General features: G+C 39.4%; 1 pseudogene; it reads left to right on the forward strand.

The window, feature by feature from the left end:
- Nucleotides 1-1,901: 1,901 nt before the first annotated feature.
- The window catches only part of LOC113181966 (MAP/microtubule affinity-regulating kinase 3-like), a 136,032-nt pseudogene continuing 111,293 nt past the window's right edge, over nucleotides 1,902-26,640 (forward strand).

Raw genomic sequence — 26,640 nt, forward strand, 5'->3', positions numbered from 1 at the left:
TTTTAACACTAGAGGGCAATTTTGCTTTCTGAAATTCTACAGTTTGGCTATAAATCAAAGGGATACTTCTTTCTGAGCTTTTCCTTACCCCCTAATGTAAACTCCCCTTTTTTTCCTCTTACCTTTTCTATACATTAAAAAGGAAGAACTAGTACTCAAATCTTAATAAATCATAAAACACTTCCTACAATTCTCTTCTTCCCTTTCCTTCTTAAATATTCAAATTTCATAACATTTTGATAAAAAGAAAATAACTTGATGAAATAAAAAATTATTTAAAAATATTTATTAAGATGAAATAAGACAGGGTTTAAAAAGTTCATGCTAGAACATGATTGCAATATATTAATTTTTTTCCGGATTCTTTTTATGTTGAATTGATTTTGTTCTAATTCTTTGAAAATCAATAATGTTTCTGCAGTGTATGTGCTATTAGCTATTTATTAGTTAGGATATTTCATTCACGGAAAATCATTACAAATACGTGTCAAGCCCAATAATATGGGATTTTAATATACTCTATTAAAAGATAGAAATGGTTAATTCATTAAAATCAGAATCCAGTGCCTGTACCATAGTGATTATGGGTACTGAGGTGTGTGAAATGAGACATACATGTTTTAATATAATTTTTGCATTGATAGTCGTTGGTAATGACTAGACCATGGTAGCCTAAATTTGCAGTCTGTTGGGTTTTGTCTTTCCACCAAAGGGATAAGAAATGAGCACTGAAAACACCAATGATTAACACTGAGATCTCTCTTTACTGGGAGCAAAGGATGCTGAATATATCCTATCTTCATTTTCATCTAAAAGGTGTGATGGTAGGATTCTGTTAAGGTCTGAATGCAACCGTGATGATGTCATTAATTCCATAGGGAGCATACATGTGACTGAGCAGTGAGTAAATTAAAGTGGTGATATTTTTATTATCCAATACTTTGCCCTGTCCCCAAGGAGTCAGTCTTGTATTTTACCAACATGTACAAAGTCTTATCAGGAGGACTGTTAAGAAGATACACTTTGACTTTCAATATTAAATTTAATAAAAAAGAGAAGCCATCACCTAGTTTTAAATGAAAGTATAAAATCACAGCCTCTAACTTTCCAGTCTGATCTAGATTATAGCACATCAAATTGAGATCATGTATTTTATTGTGACTTGGCAGCTTGTACCTGATGATCATGCTATGTCACTTAATAGATAATTTTAGAGATAGGTTTCCTAGCAACGTTGCAGCTGGAAGAATGATTGACCAGAAACCATAAATTAGTCCAGCTGTAAGTGGTTCTTTGCTCCTAAGCTAACAAAGAGCATGACTGGCCGAAGCTAGAGTTCAAGTCAGGGTCTTCCAGGACCATTTATTTCTTGGAGACTTGGGCAATTGAGAACATGGCTTTTAGCTCTGATGGCTTCTTGTGCTGCTTGAATTGTAGAATCTTAAGCAGGAAGGTGACACGTTTAATCTTGGAGGATCAGGGAAAATGTCTTTTTTCCTTCTTTAATGATTAATTCTATCTTGTCTCTGCTATCTCCTTTTTCTGGGCTTACTTATAATGTATTCACTGGCTGTCAGGGTCTATTCTCTTTATCTTTTAAATATATCCCCACCCCCAAATTCTGCAAGAACAAGCCAGTGTTTAGATTAACTAGATTGATAGCTTCTACGATTCAGCATATTTCTCTTGTCTCTGTTGGAAACTTCCAAAGCCATTGTGTGTATCATCTGAATGTAATATGCAATTTTGCCTCATCTTGGGCTAGCCTTTTGATAGTGATGCACTTTCCTTCAAAACTTGATGACTTTTCTCATATTTTGTTTTCATGTGCGTATTAGTCGAGATTTTCTTTTGAGCCCATTCAAAGGTAGGAACAGACATGCGGAAGGATTTTAGGGAAAATGCCTTTGATGGAGCAGGAGCAGGAGCAGGTGGTGACTGCCCCTCCACCACAAGGTCTGACACCTGTTCAGGAGACAGAAGAAGAAGTGGGTGGAGAATCTAAGTCTGTGGTAAAGTTCTAAGAACATTTGAGAGCCTAGTCAAATTACCTTTAATGAGTCTGGTATCTTCCTTGAATGGGCTTCCAATGAACAACCAGTTCATTATCACTGGTTGGAGCAGCCCTGGGGGAAAGGTGCCTCAATGTGAAGGCTTGGAGGCTCTGGAGGCACAGAAGCTGGGGACAAAGTTCAATGGGAGATTTGAACAGTGATTTTCATGACCTTGGCAGGGCCATGCTTAGTCTTAACGTGTATGTTTCTTTTGACCTAATGTCTTAACTACACAGGAAGATTTCTGTTTCTTGGCTCAAACTTATCAGGTGAGACATCATATCATTTTAGTTCAGTTAAGAAGATGAGGTGGTCTCCCCTGATGACTGTGTTAATGTCAAATAATTCAGGTCCATAGAAATGGGGAAAGGAAACTTCAGATAGACTATCTATCTATAGACATTGTCTGTGACTTTGGCTATTGGAAGTAGGAAGAGAACTTGGATCAGAGGTACAGCGCTATGTACTGAAGAATTTGTTTTTTGAGTTAAAGTTAGCTAGGGTAATGCTCCCTTTTTACCTATCTTGGCTGCAGTAGGAGCTGCTCTGTTTTACCAAGCCTGCCCTCTGCTCAGGAATAAGCTGTTAGTGAGTGCTGCAGTTAGCTACTTCCCGCATTGGCCTTGGCATACTTCCCAGAGATGTTATTATCTTTTGCTTCTCAGCAACCATGCAATAGCTTCCTTCACCTCCAACCCCTGCACCTCTCGGGTGGGAGTGTTAGTTAGGATGAGTCCTGTGGAAAGTACCACCCACTTCTCCCCTACACAATTCCCTTTGTGAAAGGTGAGTCTTGGGTTCACCAACACCTCCATCAAATAATCTTTTCTCAATATTATTTTAAATTATATTTCTAGCATTTGGATGATTCCATTCTCATTTCAGTACTGATGTTTTAGTCAGCTTTTCCATCACTGTGACTAAAAGACCAAATAAGAAGCAGCTTGGAGGTTAAGGAAGAGGATCCTGAGTTCAAAGACAGCCTCAGCAACTTAGGAAGGCCCCAAGCAAATCAGTGAGACCTTGTCTCTAAATAAGATACAAAAAAGGGCTGGGGATATGGTTAAGTGGTTAAGTGCCCCTGAGTTCAATCCCCAGTATAAACAAACAAGCAAACATCCTAATAAGAACAGTTAGAAGAGGAAAAGTTTATTTGGTTTTCAAGGTTTCAGAAGCTTTAGTCCTTAAATGGCTGACTTCATTGCTGTGGGCCCAAAGACAGAGAAAAACATCATGCTGGAAGAGTGTGGTAGAAGAAAGCAGCAGGATATGGCAAACAGGAAGGAGGGAGAGACAGAGAGGAGGAAGAGGAGGAGGAGAAGGAGAGGGAAAAAAAAAACATATTCCACTCACCAAGGACAAAAGCCACAGCCACAGTGACTTATCTCCTTCAGCCACACCCTACCTGCCTACAGTTATCTCGGCTAATCCATTCAAGTGGATTAATGTATTCAAGTGGTCAATGATTGGGTTAAGGTTCTCATAATCCAATCATTTAACATCTAAACTTTCTTGCATTGTCTCATACTTTAGCTTTTGGGGGACAAGGCATATCTAAACCATAACAACTGATAAAGACTGTCATTTCCTTTAATGCAACAAAGGATTTACCTGTGTTGAATGGTTTGGATTTGATGTAATAATGTACTCTCCTATACCTGTTTGCATTGGTGATTTGTAGAGAAGGTGCAAGAAGAGAATGGCAACAAAATAAGAGCCTAATTCTGTGCACATATTGTGTCCAGGTAGATTATGGGGGTCAAGGGAGAAACATGAGAGAAGTCAGGTTTCCAGAACTGCTCTTGAAAGAGAGTTCACTCTGCGTGAGGGTGGAGGCAAGTTGGACCAAGCACAGCAACAGGATCCCAGACAAGTCTGGAAGCAGTGGGGTAAGTACCCTGTGGTGGGCAGTGCCAACTCTGTCCCTACCCAGTCCATCTGCCAGGATGTGTGCAACTCAGGAGTGGAAAGGGCCAGGCATGTCCTAGCTCAGTAAACCCCATGCACCTTGGAGTTGGCAAGAAATGATCTAAGAATGGCAAAAAAAAAAAAAAGGCTTTCCCTGTCTCCATTTTGAAGAGGATAATGAGCCTCCATGATTCCATGAGAACCAGTACAAGTTCTTCTACCATGATAGAAATACAAAAGATTTTGTCCATCTTTGGTTGAGAAGCATTTCCACATTTTTTCATTATATTCTGTTGCATCTTTCTTCTGTGATTCATTCTCTGAGGGAATCTGATTGAAGAAGAAAAGTCATCCGTGTTTACAGTTGTCGTGAGCCTTGGGGAAGAGAGGAGAGATTACTGATAACTGGGCAGTTAATCTCTCAAAAGGGAAAAAGGCTTAGTGCAGCGTGGATAAGTGGAGCCCCCTTCGCCTGATGTTTCTGTCCAACAGTGGGTGTTTGTCATCAGCCAGGGAGGGAGTCAGGGAATCAGTGAGAACCACAGTAGATTTCCTGGTGAGTCACCTAAGACCAAATATACTTCTGTACAGGGAGACTTTATTTACTTCAAGAGATAACAGGATAGTCTCATGAATAGCACATTTTCCTCCTACTGAAGTGATTTCCCCTTAATATAATGAGGAACATTTACCTCCTTTCTAAGTATGCTTTCACAACCAGGTTCCCTATTCATTGAGAGGGGCTTCCTGCTCCATTGTAAGGGAGTGATTCCAAACTCAAACAGATTCCTCTGGGTAGCAAACCTCTCACCTTTCATAGGCACCCTGAGTTCATCTCCCCGTGTGATGTGCTTTATGACACGGGAAAGACAATAACTCAGCAGAACTTGGCTTCAGCTCCTCTCACCTTCCTTTCCTATGCCCCTTTCTCCCTTGATGAATCCTCCCTCCACAGTGCCCCACAACCTGTGACCAATGTTATTATGGTTTCTATGGTCAAAAGTACAGGTAAATAAAATTAGAATATAATTGGCTAATCAGGGGTTTTTCAAAGAGAAACACAAGAAGAGAAGTTTTATTTTTCAGTTATCGGCGGACACAACATCTTTGTTTGTATGTGGTGCTGAGGATAGAACTCGGGCCGCACGCATGCCAGGCGAGCGCGCTACCGCTTGAGCCACATCGCCAGCCCAAGAAGAGAAGTTTTAAGGTGCAGTCTCTACATGGTAAAATGATAGAATTTCAGACGCCACATCCTGAAGACACTTTCTGGAGAAGTCTCAGTCACACTGCTTGGTTTGCTGCCCAGTGTGGAAAGCCAGGTCCACTCACAGAAGGCTGGATCCCAGTGACTGAGCTACTTTGGATCTTGCTAGAAGGTGTAGGGAATCTCCTGTTTCCAGCATTCTGTTTCTCCCATCTCCCTTCCTGCCTTCTGAGGAAACTCAGATTGAATTGCAAAGAATCCACAGAGAGCACCTACTATGTGTTCCATGTTCACTCATCTTTTCTCATGTTGTCTTCTCAACACAGCTTTTACCTTCTTCAGATGAGGTGATGGAACATCTCAGAGGTTAGTTGACTTAGCTGCACCTCCAGTAAGGACCCAGACCAAAAGTTGATTCTAAATCCCAAATTGCAGCAATACCCTCCACTTTCTTCTTATAACTATAGAAATTTTAAATTTGTCCCTTAACCTTAAAAAGTTTGCTAATAAAACCTTCTGCATTCTGAGCTATGCTTTCTTTTGGCCAATTTCCTCAAAAGAAGATCTCTTATAAAGTTTTCCACTTCCAAGAGTCAACATTCCAGGAAAAAGAGAAACTTCAGGGAAGACCTAAATGTACCTGTCACCATTCCCATACTGAGAAAAGGTTCCCGGTCCCGATCTTTACACTTTTTCCCCTTTCACATGTCCCTTTGTGGAGTAAAAAATTCCTTTTTTTTTTCCTTTTTAACTACATAATCTAGTTGAATAGTTCCCAAACATGATTCCATAGTTTAATTGCATAAGAATCACTTGTATTAATGATTTTAAAAATATAGATTTCCAGGCCCATTCTGACTCAGTTGGTCTGGAGTAGGGCTTCCTTAGGGATTTTATTGCACAGTCATGTCTAGAAGCTTTGAGGTTGGTTGGAAAGTCTAGTCCTGAAGTAGGAGATGAGAGGTTATCCCCGGCATGTCTGCTATTTGCTAGAGTTGGCATGCTCACTTGTAGGCTGGTACCCAATCATTTTTGCCTATTTATAGCCTCTAAGGAGATGCATGAGTGGCTTATGTCATGAGTATTAACACACATGGAGAACATACTACACAAATAAGAACTTATTTCTATTCCTCTTTTCCACTGGCACTGCCAAGAAAGCATGTTATGTGTCTGTCAGTTCAATATGTAGTATCTGCCAATCTTTTATTGGTGAGTGTGACTCCTTCCTTATAAGGAGCTGAGATAGTCTCCTCCCCAGGATGTTGGAAGTAATTTTTTTTTTTAGAGAGAGAGAGAGAGAGAGAGAGAGTTTTTAATATTTATTTTTTAGTCTTCGGCGAACACAACATCTTTGTTTGTATGTGGTGCTGAGGATCCAACCCTGGCCGCACGTATGCCAGGCGAGCACACTACCACTTGAGCCACATCCCCAGCCCCTGTTGGAAGTAATTTTCATTGTCAATATCTAAACTGTTGGATTTCTTCCAATTCTAAAACTTTATGACTCACACTTTCTGCTTTAATCTCACCTTTTACACCGTAGAGCAAAGAGATTCTTTTGCTTCCAGGGAGATGTCATCTGACTTCCTTTGTCTGAAGACCTTTCCCACTCAATGTTGGTGTTCATCATTTTTCTTCTGATCTATGCAGTGCTGAGGCCACTGCAGCTTTTCTCAAACTTGAATGGGGATTAGAAGAGCCTGGGGAGCTTGTCATTAATGCAGCTTCTCAGGTCCGATTTTCCACTAATCCAATCCAGTGGAGCTGGGTGCTATCCAGAATGTTGCATTTAGCAAGCACTCCAGAGACTTCTGTGCAGGCCATCCAAAGAGCATGCTTTGGAAAATACTATGCTGCATTTCATGTGTCCTGCTCAAGTTGAAATGCATTCCTTTAGACTCACTGGGGTAGGATTTGTGACATTTGGAATGTGCTGGCCTGAGGGTGACTCTCTCACACTTAGCAGAACATTGTAGAGTGTCACTACATAAAGTGCAGTCTACAGATCACCATCTTCTCATCTGGAAGTGCATCACAAATACAGAATCTTGGGCCTCACTCCAGAACTTCTGAATCAGGACCTGCATTTTTGACAAGACCCCCAGGGAATGCATGTGCTCATTACCGTATATGAAGAACAGGTGTAAATGCTAGAGAATGGGTTTGAAATGAAGCTGACTTGGAATTTATTCTTTGTGCCATAATTTATTAGTTGTATGAAAGGGTTAGTGCCTTCATCACTCTGAGCACCTCTTTCCTTATCAGTGAAATGATAATATTGTAATAGAAACTGCAAACATAGTTTGATTTACCCTTTCCAACCTTGATTGATGTATTGTCTAAGAGAATTCCTGGCACAAAATAATGCTTAATCAATGTCTGTTTCCTAGCATTCTTTCTACCTTAATTAAGTAACAGTGGCCAACCTTTGTATGGGAAATATCAAAATTGCTTAAGAAACTAGTTTATTGCTTAAACACTGCAGGTGGACATCTTAGATATCTAGAATCATGCACAAAGTGTTTGAGACCTGAAGGATTGTTTGCAACAAGCAGGCCAAGGACATCTCTTGTGTGGAAAGAAAGGAAAGGCTTGGGGGAGACTGGATTACAAAGGGATTGTATACCCTTCCCTCAGCAGATTCCACAAGGATTCAACAGTGCTGCATCAGAGGCTGAGAAAGGACACCAGGCAACCAACATCAGCTTGCCCCTGATATCTAGAAGGTGGCTGAGAGATGGCAGTTATGTTGGCAGTGAGTCAGAATTTTTTGCCTAATGCCATGTCATAACATGGGCAGCATCAGGGTGAAATCTGTGGAAGTGCTGACCTTTAGGGAAGCTCTGACCAAAGCATTCAGAGACATTCTTGGACAGCTAGGAAATTGGGATGTTGCCACCATGGCCTAGCACTCATTCAGACTGTTAGTTCTGTGTCCAGAGAGACGTGACACTATGGTTAGCAGTTCAGCCTCTAAATTCAAGCCACTGAACTGTTGTCCTCATCATGCCAATCATCAACTGTACATTTTGGGGAGATTATTTAACCTCTCTGTGCTTCTTTTCATTATTCCACATATATAGGTATATAGCTAATGATAGAACCTATACTGTAGAATTAATATGAGGTTTAAATCAAGTGATGCATATAAAAGTCGAGCACTGACAAGGTTATCAGCATTTTAAATTTATTTATCATCAAAGTTACTATATAACATCCACAATTATGGACAGGGAATAAGGATTTAAATGCACAGATCAGCAAGAAAGTTTGGTGCCTCTAATTCACCCACAGGCACTTAATGTTCACCATGCATCCTAAGTTATTTCTGTTAGTTACACTTAATACAATTTTATGATAATGGTGCTTGTCTTATAATTTAGATGTTTCTGAGAGTGCACAGAAAAGGAAATACAGATTCAGTGATAGTTAATAAAGCTAATTACCCGATTCGTGGAAAGTTGTACCCATAAAGCTGCCCCAGTTCTCTCTGTGACTTACTAGCGGGCACCATGGAGAGATCCCATTCCTCTCAACAACTCCTACTTCCTGTTGCTGTCAGTGCAGCCCCCTCTCTCACTAGAGAGGGCCTCTGCAGAATGCTCCCCTCACCCAGCCCTCATTATGAGACTCTACCTGCCTGCAGCCTCCTGCTGCTTCCTCTCAGATCTAGGCCAGGCATTCTGTGTTCTTGGTTGGGCGGGGGGGGGGGGGGGGGGGGGGAAGAAACACCCATTCTTTTAATTAGATCCCTCTAGAAAACATCTAAGGAGACACATTTTCAGTTGCTGTCAGATACTGACTACAAGTCTGTCTGATTGTGAATAATTTTTGTAAGTCATCCCCAAATGAATCCAACTACACAGCGGCTGTTTCTGTTGCACGGCTCTGGAATCCAAGGGAACATGTAATATCAAAAACACATATTAAACTTTTTGAGGGAAGGGTTAATTTTGATGCTTTGCATTGTGCCTTTGAAGTTTTCACTCTTTTGAGGGCAGCTCACGACACAGCTAAGGAGGTTAATGTCACTGCTGTTGTCATCATTGCCGCAATCACCCTTGTCATCCTGATACCTCTATTTACTGAGAGTTAGGCACTTGCCAGGAATTTTTGCCTACCAAATAGAAATTTGAATTAAGCAATGCACTTCTCAGTAAACCCTGTAGGGTTAATATGTACTGTGGGTCCAACTGAATAACAACCTTTCATTAGAAAAAAATGAATAGACATCTGGTGAATCTGCGGGGATATCTGCCCAGCCTAATGATTTTAGCTTAAGGTTGCTATCAATAATCAGATAACAATATAAATTATATATCAGGATCACATGTATTCCATCATGAGACATAAACCAGCAAAGAAAAAAGAACGTACATATACCTGTTTCTCAATCACAAACTGAATGTAGGATCCAATTGCTAAAATATATGTTAAAAAGAACCAGAGTGAGGACAGTTCTGTTTCTGACTGTCCTGATTGTTGTTTATCCATCACATAGTTGTTTCCATCAACCTTGACCCTCATATTGTTGTTAAAGAGCAAATGCAGTAAAGATATCAGTATCCTGGGTCAAAGCCACTTCACTGCTGTCATATGAAATCAGAGGCCAGGGAAAGATCAATACAAGATGATGGCAGGCTACTACATCGTTTTCCAGATAGATTTCTCCTCAAGATTGTAAGGAAGAATAATAGCAGTCAAACAAAAAATAGTTGAATTAGACAATGCACTTCTTGATGAGGCTTCAGGGTTAACACTTGCAAAAAAAACTGTACCAGATGGGTGGAAGAGTCATCCTTAAAATCCCTCCTGCTCCAGAGAGTGGTAGTCTCAGAACTTCCAATTCACCCATTGCTACCACAGCAAGTAGCATAAGTGGCTGGGAGAAAGGGACATCTAATCACCTGCTTGGCTAATGGCTTTGAGGGCTTAGAGAAATGTTCTGTGAAAGGGAGAAATTATATGAGACATACAGGGTTTAGGTCTAACAGGTTGGTGATGAGAAGGACTCAACAGAATGTCAACATTCTGGTGGCAGTAAATCTTAGTAGACATGAAAAATTTGAACTTCATCAAAAGTTTGGTCTTTGAACAAAACAAGGTAAGGGACTTAGATCCAGGAAGTTCCTACTCTGTCCTTAAATGATGAAGTGGAGAACAAAGGGGATCCTCAATTATCAGATGAAATGTGGGCTCCCCTGATTTTATTCACTAGATCCATAGCTCATTCCTCTCAGCTGCCTTGATTCTCAGTTACCAGAAAACCCCAGTCTACCAGCAAGTATTTACTATATATGAGTGTTTGGGAGAGGATAATAGTGTTATGGTAAAATTTAGGCTTCATACAATTCTAGATGGATTCTGCTGAATTATTTCCTAAATTCTGCCTATATGTCACATTGTCATGCTTGCATCCTCTGACTTACTGACCCTACTTTTCAAACCAATAACTGGAAAAGTGATAATAGAATATTACCAAAACAATTTTATCATTCCTCCTTTGACTCTTGTCTGTAACCCACAAAATGAGCCCTGGTCCAATTATGAGTCTAGAAAACATAAGGTCAGCCATATTCAGTGGAAGGTTATCACTGTTGACATATTTGAGACAACCTTCAGAATGTGTACTAATATGAAGCCAAATTTCCCATTTCTACCAGAAGTGTTGCCGTTCTGATGAAGTTAAGGATGGCCTTCGCTCCATCCTCAGGATGCCACACAGAGGCCTGTGAAGCTGCCCTCTAAGGATGCTTTCAGCATTGTGAGAAACACAGAATATTGAGCTGACATCAACAATCAGTTACTGATGTCAACTGACATCAGAATATTGAAACAAAGCACATTTAGCTTCTTGGGGAACCTAAGCAGCAGGAATGTGAGCTGGGGGCTTAGCTTATATTTCCCTCATGCTTACATTCCTTTAGACTTACATTTCCTTTAAGTTTTAATATGAGACTTGGCCAGTCTGCCCCAACACCAACAATGTTTCTCCCCTTATATTTCAGAATTTAAAAGGTGTCTACATCATAATATTTAAGGAAATGAAATTTTTGGAATCTTAGGTGTCACAATAACATATAACATTCAACACAGTTTTAAGACTTAGCACCCTAGGACTTTTCCAACCAAACTTTAAGAAAGGCAGCATAAACATTGGGAAATATATGCTCCAGGAAATCAACTAGACCTAAAAGAAGATAATCACTATAATCACTGTGCATGTTGAGTGACTGCATTTGAATTAAGATCATAGCTACTTTTTTTTCTTTTGGTATCAGGGATTGAACCCAGGGGGACTTAATCACTGAGCCACATCCCCAGTCCTTTTTATATTTTATTAGAAACAGGGTCTCACTGAGTTGCTTAGGGCCTCACTAAGTTGCTAAGGCTGGCTTTGAACTTGTGATCCTCCTGTCTCATCCTCCTGAGCTGCTGGGATTACAGGAGTGCACCACTGTGCCCAGCAAGATCATAGCTACTTAATGAGTCATTTGAATTTCTTTAATCTGTGTCATTTGATCCCAGATTTTGCTATTTATCAAAGCTGCCAGGTCTCACCTGAGCCCATAGTTGTGGGTAAAGCTGCAGGTTGTGGCTCAAGGCATGATTCTGACTGGGTATTAACCTCTAGGCTCATTTTGTTTCTCTGACTTCCACCTTAATGGATTAAGTCTAGATTCTCCTTTTCCTCCCAGGCCTTTAAGTTTGCTATGCCATGCTGATGTGATGTGCCTGAATGCTTCATTTTGCTCTGATCCAAGAGGCAGCCTCTCTCTCTCTCTCAGATATAGTCAGGTGCATTCAAACTTCCCACGGATGCTAGAGCCCTAGCCAAGCTTCAGTGTCATCAGGCTGAGGGTATTTGAGTAGCCTAGAGAGAGCATTACTTGGTTGGCCAGGTTATAGGTGCAATGTTGGGGTTTGTTCAGCAGAGGGAGACAGTGCCACTTGGCTGAACTGTGCAAAGAGAACCTTGACAATATCTGCTGAGAGAAGCCTGCCAAGTATTGGAGAATTCAGCATTGCACTGGAACACTGACTGTAGGGTGGAGGGTATTTTCAAGCAGAGAGAATCACATCTGAGAACACACCCACATAGAAAATAGCTAAGCCTGATTAGGAAACTACAAGCACATTAACACAGTTGGTGTGGAGGGTTTATGTAATGGGGTAGGGTGGTGCCAGAAAGATAAGCCTAGAAAAATAGTAGCAGATGGTGACTGATCTTCTAAGCTGTGCAAGGAGGTTTTGACTTGATCTTGCACATGTCAGAGAAGAGTATGTAAAAGGGTGACAAGCTCAGAATCAAATATATTTCCTGGTAAAATTTGTGGAGTGTATAATGAATCTTGCAGAGATTTCAGGGATAAATATGACGTTATAGGATTATAAATGTCATAGATTCAAAGCAGCTATGAATATAGTACTCTCTGCTCCATCTCACACCACCAACTGCAGAAATGTTTACATTTAATTTTCACAATACGATGGCTCCACACGTAATTGCATGAATTCCACCAGTAACGTCTTGATGGTCACATTGGGAACACTCAGGGTCTCTTGTCCACTTGACTCCTTTTTCTATCTCTTTTTGCCTTTCCATCCTGAATTCTATGGCAGGTTCTCAGAACAACATTTAAAGCCATGACCTTTTAAGTAAAATAAAGATTCAAAATTCTTGCTATGATTTAAATTCTGAGTTTGAGCCAGCTGTTTTTTTTTTTTTAGCCTAGACATGGTGTATGAAAAATTGCAAGAACAATTTAGTATAGAACTTTCTATTTCCAATTGGTGTCAAACGATGATACATGAATTATGTACACACACATATATATATAATATATATGTGTGTGTGTCTCTTAGTGTTTTTCTGTATTTTACAATTCATACTGTGTCAGAGAAAAATATCAGAATTCACTGCTGCTGCATATTGATGCATTTCTTGAAAGATGATCAGCCAAATCAGTCATATTCTCAGAGAGATGATATGGTCCAACTTATTCTCATAACTTATAGTTTGAATTTATTTTCTTCTTTGCTCTCTTCCAAGCTATTATTTTACTGGCAGTAGGGAAAAAATGGATCTATCGAGCTATCAGATTGTATGCTGGAACCAATATTATTTTCACTCTCATGAAAGCCAGCTTGAAATGATCAGCAGGGTTATCAAAGTAGCAATGTTTTGTCTTTTATAAATGACTGGAAACGATTTGAAGCCCTGACCAAGGGATTTTTGTTCTCAACTAGGACAATGCATGATTTAATCTCTATTTTGAAACTGATTATCCTAAACTAATTTCCAGTTCGTATCAGGGATTTCAAAGAAAATGGGATATATTTTACATAAGATTAGGCAACTGGATTTGGCCAAACAATTCTGTGTAATTGCTGGTTCTATCTCTTGAAACACATGGTTCTTGTTACTGAAAGAAAACATTTGCCTGAAGTAGGGCCTGTGATTACTTTCACTCTTCTTCCTATTATTGGAGTGAGGGCTCTGGAGTATGTGTTAGTGTGTGACTAAGCTAGGTGTCCTATATGGCATATCACATGGGCCTCTATAATTCTGTTCACAGATGAAGTCCATGAGTCTTTGGGAAGAGGAAATAATTGTGTACAATCTGACAACAGACACTGCAGGTGATAAATGCAATAAAAGGCACATCCTTAACCTCCTGAGTATGCCTTTAGCTAAGTACTGAAAGTACCCTAAGTCTGCAGAAAATCCAGTGCAAACACTGTATATGGGGCAACAAGAGGAGAGGAAAGATCTTGGGTATGGCCCCAAAGACCACATATACTGTTCTTTCACTTGAGTGAGATTTTTGTATCAGGTTCCTTGTAAGAATCTGAAGATAACTTATGGAGTGAAGAGCTAAATAGCATGGTCTTTGTGTGGAGGTCTGTAGTAAACTATAACAGTAGAAGCTGGAAGAATCTACTTTCATCTTAGGTAAAACAGTGTGGCTAGAAATGGCAAAAAAGGACTATGATCAGTTGGAAGTGACACATTGAGGTGCCAACCATGGCTACAGAATCAACTCTCATTGTTGGAAAAATGGCAAAACTGGGTGATGCAGATGTCTTCATAAAGCAATCCCATAGACCAGGAAAGAAGTGGATGGCACCCATATAGAAACTATCAGAAGCATGTGTCTTGGTTTTGGAGTGACAACATCATCACTGAGGAGAAGTTATTGGGCAGTGACATAGAGATTCTTCCTCTCTGGTAGAAGAGGACCTCAGTGACCACCATGGATAAAGAAGCAAGTCACCTTAACACTCTGTCAGAAGACAGGGAGGTGAGTGTGTGGTGGAGGAGCAGGGGAATGAGGTGTGAAGCTCCAGGAATTGTTCTGGTGACACTGTTGTTGGTAACCTGTGTGTTCCCTGTTACAAGTGCTCAGGACTTATGTATGTAAGAATTTGGAAACTCAAACTACTTTATGGGAATTCACATGAGAGTCACAGAGTGAATAGAGTAGATGTCTCTTCTCCCCAGTCTCATTCCCCAACACCTGGTCTTCCCTTTGATGTGCATGAGACATTTCATCTTACTCTCTGCTTAGGATTAGTTCTCAGTTCAAACTGAGCCCTTATGGATGGACAATTCATAAAGTAGTAGTAGTCTTTTGGTTATGAAACCACTATTTTCATCCTGACACCTAAGTCTCATTCTAGTTCCCTATTCTGAAATTTATATAGCACCTCTATTCGAAGGTCCGTTTTCCTTTTACACTCAATATGTCCCATTCTTAACATATTAACTCCCCACCTCTCTTAATTCTTATTTTATCAGTGGGATAAATTTCTGTCTCCCAACCTCCAAAATTGGAAATATCTTCCATTTCTCCATGAAAACCCTCCAAATTTGTATTACTTCATCTTTCATAACTAGGATGTACCCAAGGTAAGATAACTTGAAAAGGAAAAGGGTTTATTTAGCTCACAGATCTGAAGGTTGAAGGGCAGGGCACTAGCATTGGCTCATCTCTGTTCCCTCATGGCAGATGGCACCACAACAGTGGATCACCTGTGGGAGAAGATTACATCTCAATATAAAAACTCAGAGATGGACTAGGGTCCCACAATCCCTTCCAACCCCTATCCATGATCCAGGGATATTCCACTAGGCCCCATTTCTTAAATGGACACTCTGGGAACCAAACCTCCAACACAGGAACCCTTAGGGGACAAAATATATTTAAACCATATCAGTATCCATAAAATCATGTGTCTGAATTATTCCAATAAATTTTCTTAAAATCGAATAATCTCTTGCTCTTTATTGCCATTGACCCACTAGAGTTGGAAAATACATTAATTCATTCCTGGAACAATATGAGTCTTCCCCCAGCCCTTGTTTGAATGGACACCTCCACATGTCTCTCTGCTATTTGGAAATTTAGTGTAGTTCCCCATTGCATGGGTATCCAGTCCAGTCTCAACCTCCTGGTCAGGGCTGATTGGTCCTAACACGGGAATAATAAAAAATTCCCACAACTTCTTTGTAAATAACCTCAACTCTGCCCTAAGTCTATTCAGATTCAATGGATTTTCACATAAACATCATTCCTTAGCTGACTCCCCCTCCCCTTCCTCCTATCAGCCTTGCTAATTTCTATATAAGCTCTTTTAATTCTCACCATGTTGATAAAGTGATCCTTAGTAACTTTAGCTGCAACCAACCTTGAATAGTTCAGAGTCACACATTTTTATGGCTTATAGTGGGCATTCAATAAACACTCAAATTAAATTATATTCTGCCATATTAATCTCAATCTCTTTCATGTGTGAAAGTATTGTCCTTTAAACTGTAGCATAAGGTCCTTGAATTTAATAAATGCTTGCTGAATTTAATTTTCTGACTCATGTATTGGAAACATAGACTAAATAACTGCCTGGTCATGGTCTATCAAAAGAAGTTTTAAACACAAAGAAAATTTATACAAATATTTCTCTTCTACAGTTAACCTGAAAGGAGAAGCATTTGTGTGATTACCTACTATCTCTTTGGGGTCCATGACAATATGTTAAAAGCCAAGACAAGTGCTTCTCTCTCTCTTTCTTTATTTCCTTCCTTCCTTCTTCCCTTTTCTTTTTCAAGTTATCTCACCTTGGGTATATCCTTCTAGTTTTGAAAAATTAATTAATACAAATTTAGAGGTTTTTCATGGAGAAATGGAAGATATTTCCAATTTTGGAGGTTGGTAGACATAAATTTATTTTCCTTCCTTCCTCCCTCCCTTCCTTCATCCCTTCCTCCCTCCCTCCCTGCCTGCCTCTATCTCCCTCCTTCCTTCCTTCCTCTGATTCCCAGAGTGTCCATTTAAAAAATGGGGCCTAGTCGAATATCCCTGGATTATGGGTAGGGGTTGGAAGGGATTGTGGGACCCCAGTCCATCTCTGAGTTTTCATATTGAGATGTGATCTTCTCCCACAGGTGATCCACTGTTGTGGTGCCATCTGCCATGAGGGAACAGAGATGAGCTAAGGCTAGTGCCCTGCCCTTCAACCTTCAGATCTGTGAGCTAAATAAAACCTTTTCTTTTTCAAGTTTTTTCACCTTGGGTATATCCTTCTAGTTATGAAAAATGAAGTAATACAAATTTGGAGGCTTTTCATGGAGAAATGGAAGATATTTCCAATTTTAGAGGTTGGGAGACAGAAATTTATTCCCCTTCCTCCCTCCCTCCCTTCCTTCCTTCCTTTCTTCTCTCTCTCTTTCTATCTTAATTTCTTTCTTTCTTTCTTTCTGATCTTGCATGTGCTAGGAAAGTGGTCTATTAATGAGCCACAATCCTGCAAGAGTTGTCATTTTTTTATCTTTCAACAATATTATTGACCACCACTCTGATTCATGGCACTATGTGGAAAGACAGTTAAAGGGGTGATCTCTACTTTCTGATCTTCTACATTCAAAAGAACAGAGGAATGTTACAATGCATATTGTGACAAAATGGGTACAGTTGGTATTTTGCTAGAAGAACTCACAGAAAAGGTTATTCATGAGTACAAAAGCCACCAGAGTTGTCCTAATAAGGATGGGGCCCTAGGGATGGACCTTGAATATAAGGGTAGGATTTCAATAGGAGAGTTAACTCTCCAGGAGGACTGCTGCTCACTGTGTCAATTCTTCTCTCTGCATCTCTTTTTGTAAAAAGAGGAACATAGGTGAGATTATTATATACAGAGACCCCAAGGTAGGGAAGTAGGGGAGGCATAGATTGTAGCATAGAAAAGGGAGAGTAATCACAACAAAATAAGAGGCTGAGCAAGTCTAATCACTGGGGCTCCTAAGAGTCAAGGAAGCTCTTTGGGTAACAGTTGGCTTGAAGAGGGAGATAGCAAGGGCTATGGACTCAGGATGGATCTTAAAGACAATGAAAAGTAGATGGAAAAAATGGCTTCTCTCTGTTCAGTACTGCTTTTGACACACAATTCCACAGGGTCCAGAATTTATAACCAGAGTTGGTTTGAAAACATGGCATGAAGTTGTAAATAAATGTGTATTTTGTGGGGAAAGAAGAAAATTTGCCTGGCTAGATTATAAAGCTCATTTCGAAGAGAAGAATAAGATAAAGCCATTCTAGCTATTGTTGAAATGTTCAGTACCCATATGTGACCCAGGCTGCTACAGTCAAAAATGCAAATACAGAACATATCCTTCATTGCAGAAAGTTCCATTGGGGGAGCTCTGCTTTAGATTCCACAGGGACTTCCTTATAAGTCCTAGAGAGAGATTGGAAAACAGGAAGCAGTTGCCGTCCCCAAGATATCTTTGGTTTTATGACAAACTTTTCCAGAGACTCTCAAAGAATGCCACCAAGTTATTTTTTTAGATCAATTCATTCCAATTTCAGTAAATTGAAACAACCAAAAAAGTTACTTTCCACTTTTTTTTTCTGTGACGAGTAAAATTTATTGTTCACATCTCCTCGGGAAAGAGCTCTTTTGAGCAGGTCTGAAAAATAGAACTTGTTCCCAGAGCTCACATTGATTTTTTTCCACCAGTTATATTCTTGGCATGACATGGACCCAGCACTGTGCTCCTGGCCCTTGGTGTTACCCAGGTGTTGTTTCATTGGCCAGAACCCCTTTGTTGTCTTTTCTTTCGGATCTTCTACCTTTACTACTGAGACATTCTGGTTCCTTCCAAAGAGTAGGATCCAAAGTCAGCTGATGGGTAAACATTCCAGGAGACACATTAAGTTGGTATCTTGAAGGGAAGTTTCCCTCCTGGCCTTGGTTCCTCATAGAAGATGAAAATATATTTCCGCCATTTATCCCTTTTTGGACTAAACTATCTTTCCTTGTTATATGACAATTTGGAGACAGGAAACTCAAAACATAATTAAATCAATAACTCCTCAAATCCAAAGGACCTAGAGAGGTTCTTATAGAACCTGCAATTTTTAAAATTTTTTAGGGACAAAACCTGGATATTCACCCAACACCAAGTTTGAGGTAAACAGAGTTGGGAGAGGAGGCGCAACTGTAAGCAAGTGACAATAATTTTTCTACTTAAAGAGAAAACAACAAGAGCAAAGTCTGGCTCCCAACCTCCCAGTCACCTCTGGAAGCTGCCAACTTGCTCTTCACTGTGACCCTCAAGTGGACCTGTTGTCATTTCACAGTACAGGGACAAGTGAGCCACACATCTTCAACCACAGAAAACATCACTTTCTTTGTTTTCCATTTGGTTCATTAAAGGTAAGAGGAGAGAGTGAGTCGTATGGCAAGCTTTATTTACTCCCTATCTTCAGCACAGAATCTTTGGGCTTCATGCCATTTCCCTTGACCATGCATTTACTTAGCAATGATAGTTTGTTCAATGCACTAAATGAGGCATTGAGGATACTAAGATAAATAAGATGTGGTTTCTACCCCTGAAGAGCTCACAGACTAACAGAAGGCAGTAAAATATTCACCAGTTTTGCCTCCTTTACTTCAGCAGATGCTAATCTATCACTTATTCATGCAAACATTGTCTACTGTGTGCTCAGACTGAGCAAGGCACTGGCAATATCAGGGTGTAAAAGTCAGATAAGGCCCTTGACCTTCTAATGTCTGCATTTAACATTTTGAGTTCAAATGTGGACTCAGAATCCTTATCAACACAGGGCTCTGGGTGGTACCATTATTTCCTTAGATTGGTAGAGAAGAAAGCCATTATCTCAGATCTATGTTCTGACAGAAGAGACAGATTCATACATTAAATTACGAAATGGCGAGTGACAAACACTCCAGGAGGAGTTGTGTGGGATCTTTGGAAGGAGTGACCTGCCCTGGGAAGTTAAGGACACTCCTGAAGTGAAATAACAGTTTTCCAAGGACTAGAAGGAAATGTAGGAGTCTATAAAGCAGATCAGAGAGGGTGGGTAGTCAAAGGGGAAAAGTACCCCTGGCAGAGTGGGAGTAATCAAAGTACCAAACATGAAATGGCTCCGGGGATGCTCAGGGAGTGCATGAAGAGAATCCCTGAGGGTGGCAGGTGGGATGCTGAGGTTCCCAGGGCCAGAAGCTGAACTTCATCCTGGTGGCAGCTAGGGGACTAGAGGAGCAACTTAAGTGAAGTGACAGACGAGTTTGATGCTTAGGAGAGCACTGACGCTGAGCTCAACAGTCCACATTTGAATGCACTCTCTAATAGTAGCCATATGGCCCTGGGTATGTCAGCTATCCCTGATGGGCCTCAGTGTCCCCATTTGTAAGGTAAAGATGTAAGTTACCAGTATCAGTTGTCTCACTGTGGGGGTAGCATGCAAAGCACTTAGAACACCCTCCGTGTGGGTTCTTTCTACCCAGATCGCTCTGTTGTAGCAAATTTGGGAGCCGAGGCACTGAAAGACAAAATAATTTACTCAGGACCACAATGTTGCCTAGTGGTGGATCCTAGGGGTCTATTCATCATGCCAAACTGCTTTGAACATGAGCATTATACAAACTTCATCTTTCCCTGTGGATCCTAGATGATACATTTTTGTTTAGATGATGAAAAGGGAATTAATTCTTCTAAAAAACCTTTGCCATTTTTGTTTCTCTCTTTTAGCTTAGGATGCTCCTGCTGTTTCCCACATTGTGTTCTTCCACTCTGTTATTCTTTTATTTGAACATGTACCATTTCAATTTCCCAAAGCGCAGTGTGATTTATCATAATGTAAATAAATAAACCTGAGCAGAAACACAAAGCACATTTTTTTTTTCTGCCAGGAGTCTTCCCTATTCTCAAGCACAGGGAGAGGAAACCCAGTGGCACCTTCAGCAAATATAGGTATCAACAAGTGCATTAATCATGTCATGGCAGGGAACTGGGCCAGTTCTGTTGGAATCCTTTGCTCATTTTTGAAGACTGGCTAGATCTGTCCAGTTGCTGCACCAGTCCAAAGCATTTCAGGTTTGCAGTGTCAAACACATTTGCAAAATAAATATGTGGGCTATTAATTGTTCTTGAGAAGACTTTTTTCCTAAATCTTTATACATAATAACCCAAAGCATTTGTTTCCTGTATAAACCCTGTATCCATGGTCAGAAATAGGGACTCCTACCACCACTTTGTATCAGAATTAGGCTGTATCTCCTCAAGGTCTTTGATCAGGAACATAAAAAGGAGCCCAATGAATGGGAGAGGAGGAAGCAATGTTTTCAGTTGGAAATCTCTGGGCAAGATTAAAGTTGTAGAGGTTTAGTACTGTAAGTCTTAGAACCCTACGACTTTCCTGTTTCTGGGTAAAAACACCTGAGTTAATCTAAGAGGAACTGATATAATGGCCATATGTTTGGTTTAGTCTAATGTTTTCTAGTAGAATAATTGTGAAAGGTAAAGAAAAGAGGTGAGATTTTATATATATCTGCATTCAGAATGAAGTGAAAGGTAAAGAGAAGAGGTGAGATTCCATATCTGCATTCAGGCAAGGGATCTCTCAGAATTGCTATGCCCAGTGGTATTTGGAGTATCCAAAATATACCCTGAATCACCCTGGTTACAGTTAGTTCAGTGGGTAGTGGGGACCATATCCAGCAGTCAGTTTGAGCAAACACCAGTGAACCATCCAGGAGCACAGAGCTCTGCATGCTTCAATTCTGAGCCACATTGGAATTTATTGAAGATATTCTTTTCTTTTTGAATTTTAAAATAAAAATATGTATCCAACAATATTGAGAAATATTATGTGTACATCTCCATGAGTATTTATACAATAGCCCTCTTCTACATGTCGCCTGGATCAAGGTCCAAAACATTACCAGCACCCCAAGCCTCCCTGGAGCCCCTTCCCAGCCCACTCAGAGGGGAATCACCACCAACCTTTCCTCACCTTAAAGTTTTCTTGCTTGTTTTTTAACTTCATCCAAATGGTTATAAATATGTATTACTTTGTTCTCTTTTTTAAGTCAATGTTATATTTATCATATAGAGCCCACTAAAAGAACTGAATTATAATATAAATATATTAATATTAATTATATAAGAACATGATTATATAAACTATAAATATGTTAATATAATTAGATTATAATCACATAAAATAATTTATATAATTACAAATAATATAAATGTATATTAACAACACAATTATATTAATGATTATATTATATATAATTCAGTTCTTTTGTTGAGAAAGTTTAGTCTATATACATCAAATATAATTGCTGACATTTGAATTTCAATATGCCATTTTACTATTATTTTCTATTTTTCTTATTAGGAGTTTTTTTTCCTCTTTGCTGCTGACTTTTTATCAAATATATTTTAGATTCACATTTCCAATTCTATTAGCTTGTTAGTTATATGGCTTTTATTCTACTCTTAGTGGCTACCCTGTCATACATCACTGATTTCATAGAATCTACCTTTAATTTGTGCCTTTATCAATGACCAGATAATACAAGCACCTTACAACATTTTCATCTTAACTCTTTCCCAACTTTTGTGCTCCTGGTGTCAGTCACAACTTTTTTTTTTAGCCCAGCCTTATACATAATAGTTGGGCTCACTTTGACTAAATCCTATATGCGCAGATTTTGATTTTAATACCCATTCCCCAACCCCTTCACCCCCTCTTCCTTCCCTATTTTTTTCCTTCTACTCTTGGTACTTTCTACTTATACAAAAAGGTGAAATTCTCTGTGGTATATTCATATAATCTTATAATGTGATTTTGTTAAATTCATCCTACATTTTCTTTTTCTTTTCTGTTTCTCCTCCATTCCTCCATCTCAATCTTCTCTGCTCTACTGATCTTCCTTTTATCTTTGTGACATCCTATCTCTACCCATCCCAAATGCCTTCTTTCCTTTCTTATTGCTCTAGCTTCCACATATGACAGAAAATATTCAACCTTTGATTTTCTGAGTTTGACTTATTTCATGTAGCATGATGTTTCCCATGTCATCCACTTACCAGCAAATGCCATAATTTTATTCTTCTTTATGGCTAAGTAAAACTCTGTTGTGCATATTTACCACATTTTCTTGAACCTTCCATTTACTGATGAGCATTTAGGCTAGTTCCATAATTTGGCTGTTGTGAATTGTGCTACTATAAATACTGATGTGGCTGTATTACTATAGTAGGCTTATTTTAGTTTTTTTGGATAAATACAAAGGAGTGAGATAGCTGGGCCATGTGGTGGTTCCATTCCCAGTTTTTTGAGGAATCTCTACACTGTTTTCCAAAATGGTTGCACTGATTTGCAGTTTAACATTTTTTTGTACTCTCAAAAGACATTATTATCATTTGAAAAGGAATACTCATTTCATGCATGTACACCCCTCTGTTGTATGCTTTCCACTCCTCCTTGCATTTACTTACTTCCATCTGGAATTCTTTTCTACCTGATAAGATCTCTTCGGTATTTATATTTCTTTTGGTACAGTCCTACTGCAATGAATTCCCTCAGTTTTTGTTGATTAAAGAGTCTATTTTCTTTCTTCCCTGCCTGTGCACATGTCACTCTCTTATCTGGTGGCATCTGTTGTTTCTATTAAAAAAAATTCAAGCATCAGTCTTTTTGCTGATCTTAGAAGTTCATGTGTCCTTTTTATCTGACAGCTTTTAAGATTTTCTCTTTGTCTTTTGAATTTCGCAATGTTATCATGTAGTGCCTGGATATGCTTTTCTCTCTTTATCCTATTTAGGTTTAAAGAGATTCTTGAATCTGCGACTTTATATTTCTTTAATTCCAGACAATCCTTGGCCAACTTTTCTTCAGGCATGTCTTCTGCTTCATTCTCTCTTCACTTTGGTATCAATTACATGTTAGACATTTTTACCATATTCCATTTTAGTTTTATTATCCTTTATTTTCCACTGTTTATTTTTTATTTGTATATGTTTCAATTTACATGTTTTCTACTGACTACTTTCCAACTTCTTTCCTCTGGTTGTCTAATCTTCTGTTGCACTCATCTATCAAATTCTTCATTTTAGTATTATATCTGTGGTTCTAGAATTTCCATTTGATTCTTTCCCAAATATTTTAGTTCACAGGAACTAATAACCTTCTTCTTGAGACATTAATTGTTACTGTTTTAAAACCTATGTATGAAGACTTCAATGTCATGCTCACCTAGGGTCTGTTTCTATTTTTTTTTTCTTCTCTTGCCTTTTAGTCATTTGGTCTAGTTTCCTGGCATGTCTATTAATTCATATGCCAGACATTATCCATGAAAAATAGTATGTGGCTTTGGGAGATTTTATCTTCCTCCAGTGTGAATCTAATATTATTCTGGCAGTTAAATAGAATACAGACAGATTATCTTAATCTAACCTGCAATTACCATGATTTAAGTTCTGTGAGGGCTCATATACTTTCTGATTGTCCTTAGCCCTAGGACTTTGCTTTTTTGGAGGTCTCAACTAAAAGCCTATAAGACACTTAAAATGACCTGACTTCTTTAGTAGGTCCCACTCCAATTTCAGTTTCTCCCATACCATGAGGCTGTCCAAGTTTCTCTTTAGCTTTTTAGCCTCTCAGCTGATTTCTAGCACTACTTCCAACTCCATCTCTCTCCATACCCTGCTGTTGAGAGCCACAGCCAAAGGGGCCCTAGCAAACTTCCAGCTGCCAGCAAACTTCCAGCTGCCGGCTGATGATTGGCTCACAGCGGCCCCAGCAACATCTAGCTGATTGGCTCCTCTGCGGTGATGTTCATTGGGCTGTTTCCCTGCCCTTCAGACTACGGAACTGCTCATTGGGGGACTTCTTTGGCTCCGCCCACGCAACCCAGCCAATCGGCCTCAAGAGCAGGAGGATTGTGGGAGGTGGTGTGGTTTGTGTGGAGAGAGGCGTGTGGAAGCCGGTGGTGGCAGTTGGGCTCTGAGGGGGGAGCTGTTTTGTTTGGCATTTGTAGTTTTAAAAATAAAGTTTGTTTCTTTTGACAAGTGGCTCCTGAATTGTGCCCAGCCAGACTGCGGCATTTGGTGGCTCGCACGGGGAGCGACTGAGGGTAAGTAAACTGCTCGTCCCTGAGGGCAGGGCGAGAGGATGGGTAGCCATTCTAAGTTTACTCTTTTGTTTTGCTTCATTTTTGTTTTAACTTGCCTGTCCCTGGAGATGAGTGAGATGGAAGAAAAACCGCTCACATCTGAGGAACAGATAGGGAGAAAGGTCGGATGGACATTTCAGTCCCTGGAGATGAATGAGAGGGAAGAAAAAGCGCTCACATCTGAGGAAAAACTATTTACGTCTGAGGAACAGATAGGGAGAAAGGACGGATGCACACGTCAGGAGGATAGAAAGGCTGATATAATGATTTTGTGTGGTTCCAACTTTATTTCATTCTGTCTCGGTTTGGTTTGGTGTTATCTTGCTGGGTTGTATTATAGTAGAAATACGGGATGAGCAATTAGTAAAAAACAAACCGAAAGAGTGTTAAGTAAATTGTTAGACGAAGGAGGCATCTCAGTAAAATCAAGAATACTCAGGGCATACGTTGATACAATACAAAAATATAGCCCATGGCTTTTTAAGGAGGAGTTGTTAGATATATCACAATGGAACCATCATGGTGAAGATTTAAAAAGAATAGAAAAGTACAACCCAGGGACTCTGCCAGTTGGCACATTGACATTGTGGACGCTCGTATCTGGCTTGCTTAGTCGAAAGCCTTCAGTTCAGACAAAGGTAGAGGAAGGAAGTTTAGAGCAGCAAAAGCCATCAGGGGAAAAGTTACAACAGGAGACTGCTAATAACACCATTCTATCACCAGAGGATGTAAATGTCCAATCAACAGCACCACCTCCATATGCTAGGAGGCTCCCAACCCCCGCAGTTGATAGTTGGGATCCAGATATTTGGATATTTGGATTCCAGAGAGATTAACCAAGGTCCTGACCCAGTGATTGTCTGGAGTCGGGGGTCTGTTTGTGTGTTTCCACAGGGAGAACAGCAGCCAATTTGGATTCCAGAGAGATTAACTAAAGCGAATTCTACAGACCAAAAAGAAGATGATTTGGCTCAAATCAATAATAGCTGATATCCAAAACTCCAATTTGGCTATCCTTACATCTGCGACAGAACCAGGATGCTTTTTTCAATATCTGTTTTATTATTGCCCTTTCCCATATCATGAAGTTCTATTTTGTTTTTTGAGCTCATACAGACCTAGGTTAATGTTTTGCTGATAAGTTCTATTTGTTTTCTTTTTTGACTATTGAGTTTTTAAACATTGCAATGGAGATTTCACCTGTAAAAAGTTATAAGGCCTTTACTATTATGTTATGTGTTGTATGTATTATATGTGTGCACACTTGTGTTTTGTGTTATATGTTTGAATGTACATATGTCCATATATCATATATGATGAGCGCTCATGAAAAAATGGATCCAAATATTTTTTTTTATTCACGTGATTTAAATGGTTTAATTTAAATTGGGTAAATAACTGTTAAGAATTATTAACAAAAAAGGAGGTTATCAGATCTGTTTGTTTACTTTCACCTATCCTTTTCATTATATTTAATAATTATTTTCAAGATAATGTAAATTGTTAAGAAAATTGTTTTCTTTTAGTGCCTTCTAGAATGTTATACAGTTATTAATATTAGCCATTATTGCCAAAATTCCTATCTTCATCCCAGTGCCGGTGAAGATAATGTAAATTGTTAAGAAAATTGTTTTCCTTTAGTGCCTTCTGGAATGTTACACAATGTTTTAAAATTGTTTTCTTTTAGTGCCTTCTGGAATGTTACACAATGTTTTCTTTAGCCATTATTGCCAGAATTTCTATCTTCATCCCAGTGCCAGTGAAGACAATGTAAATTGTTAAGAAAATTGTTTTCTTTTAGTACCTTCTAGAATGTTACACAATGTTTTCTTTAGCCATTATCTTCATCCCTGTGCCGGTGAAGACAAAGATAAAACTAATCTACAGTTTCTGCAATAGCCATCACTGAACAGCTTACAGAACTTGCCTAAACTATGTGTCACTTGTATGCATTGTAAACTCACTTGTATGCATTGT

The sequence above is a fragment of the Urocitellus parryii genome, chromosome 3 (genome assembly GCF_045843805.1).
Source record: "Urocitellus parryii isolate mUroPar1 chromosome 3, mUroPar1.hap1, whole genome shotgun sequence".
In the NCBI taxonomy this organism is placed as follows: Eukaryota; Metazoa; Chordata; class Mammalia; order Rodentia; family Sciuridae; genus Urocitellus; species Urocitellus parryii.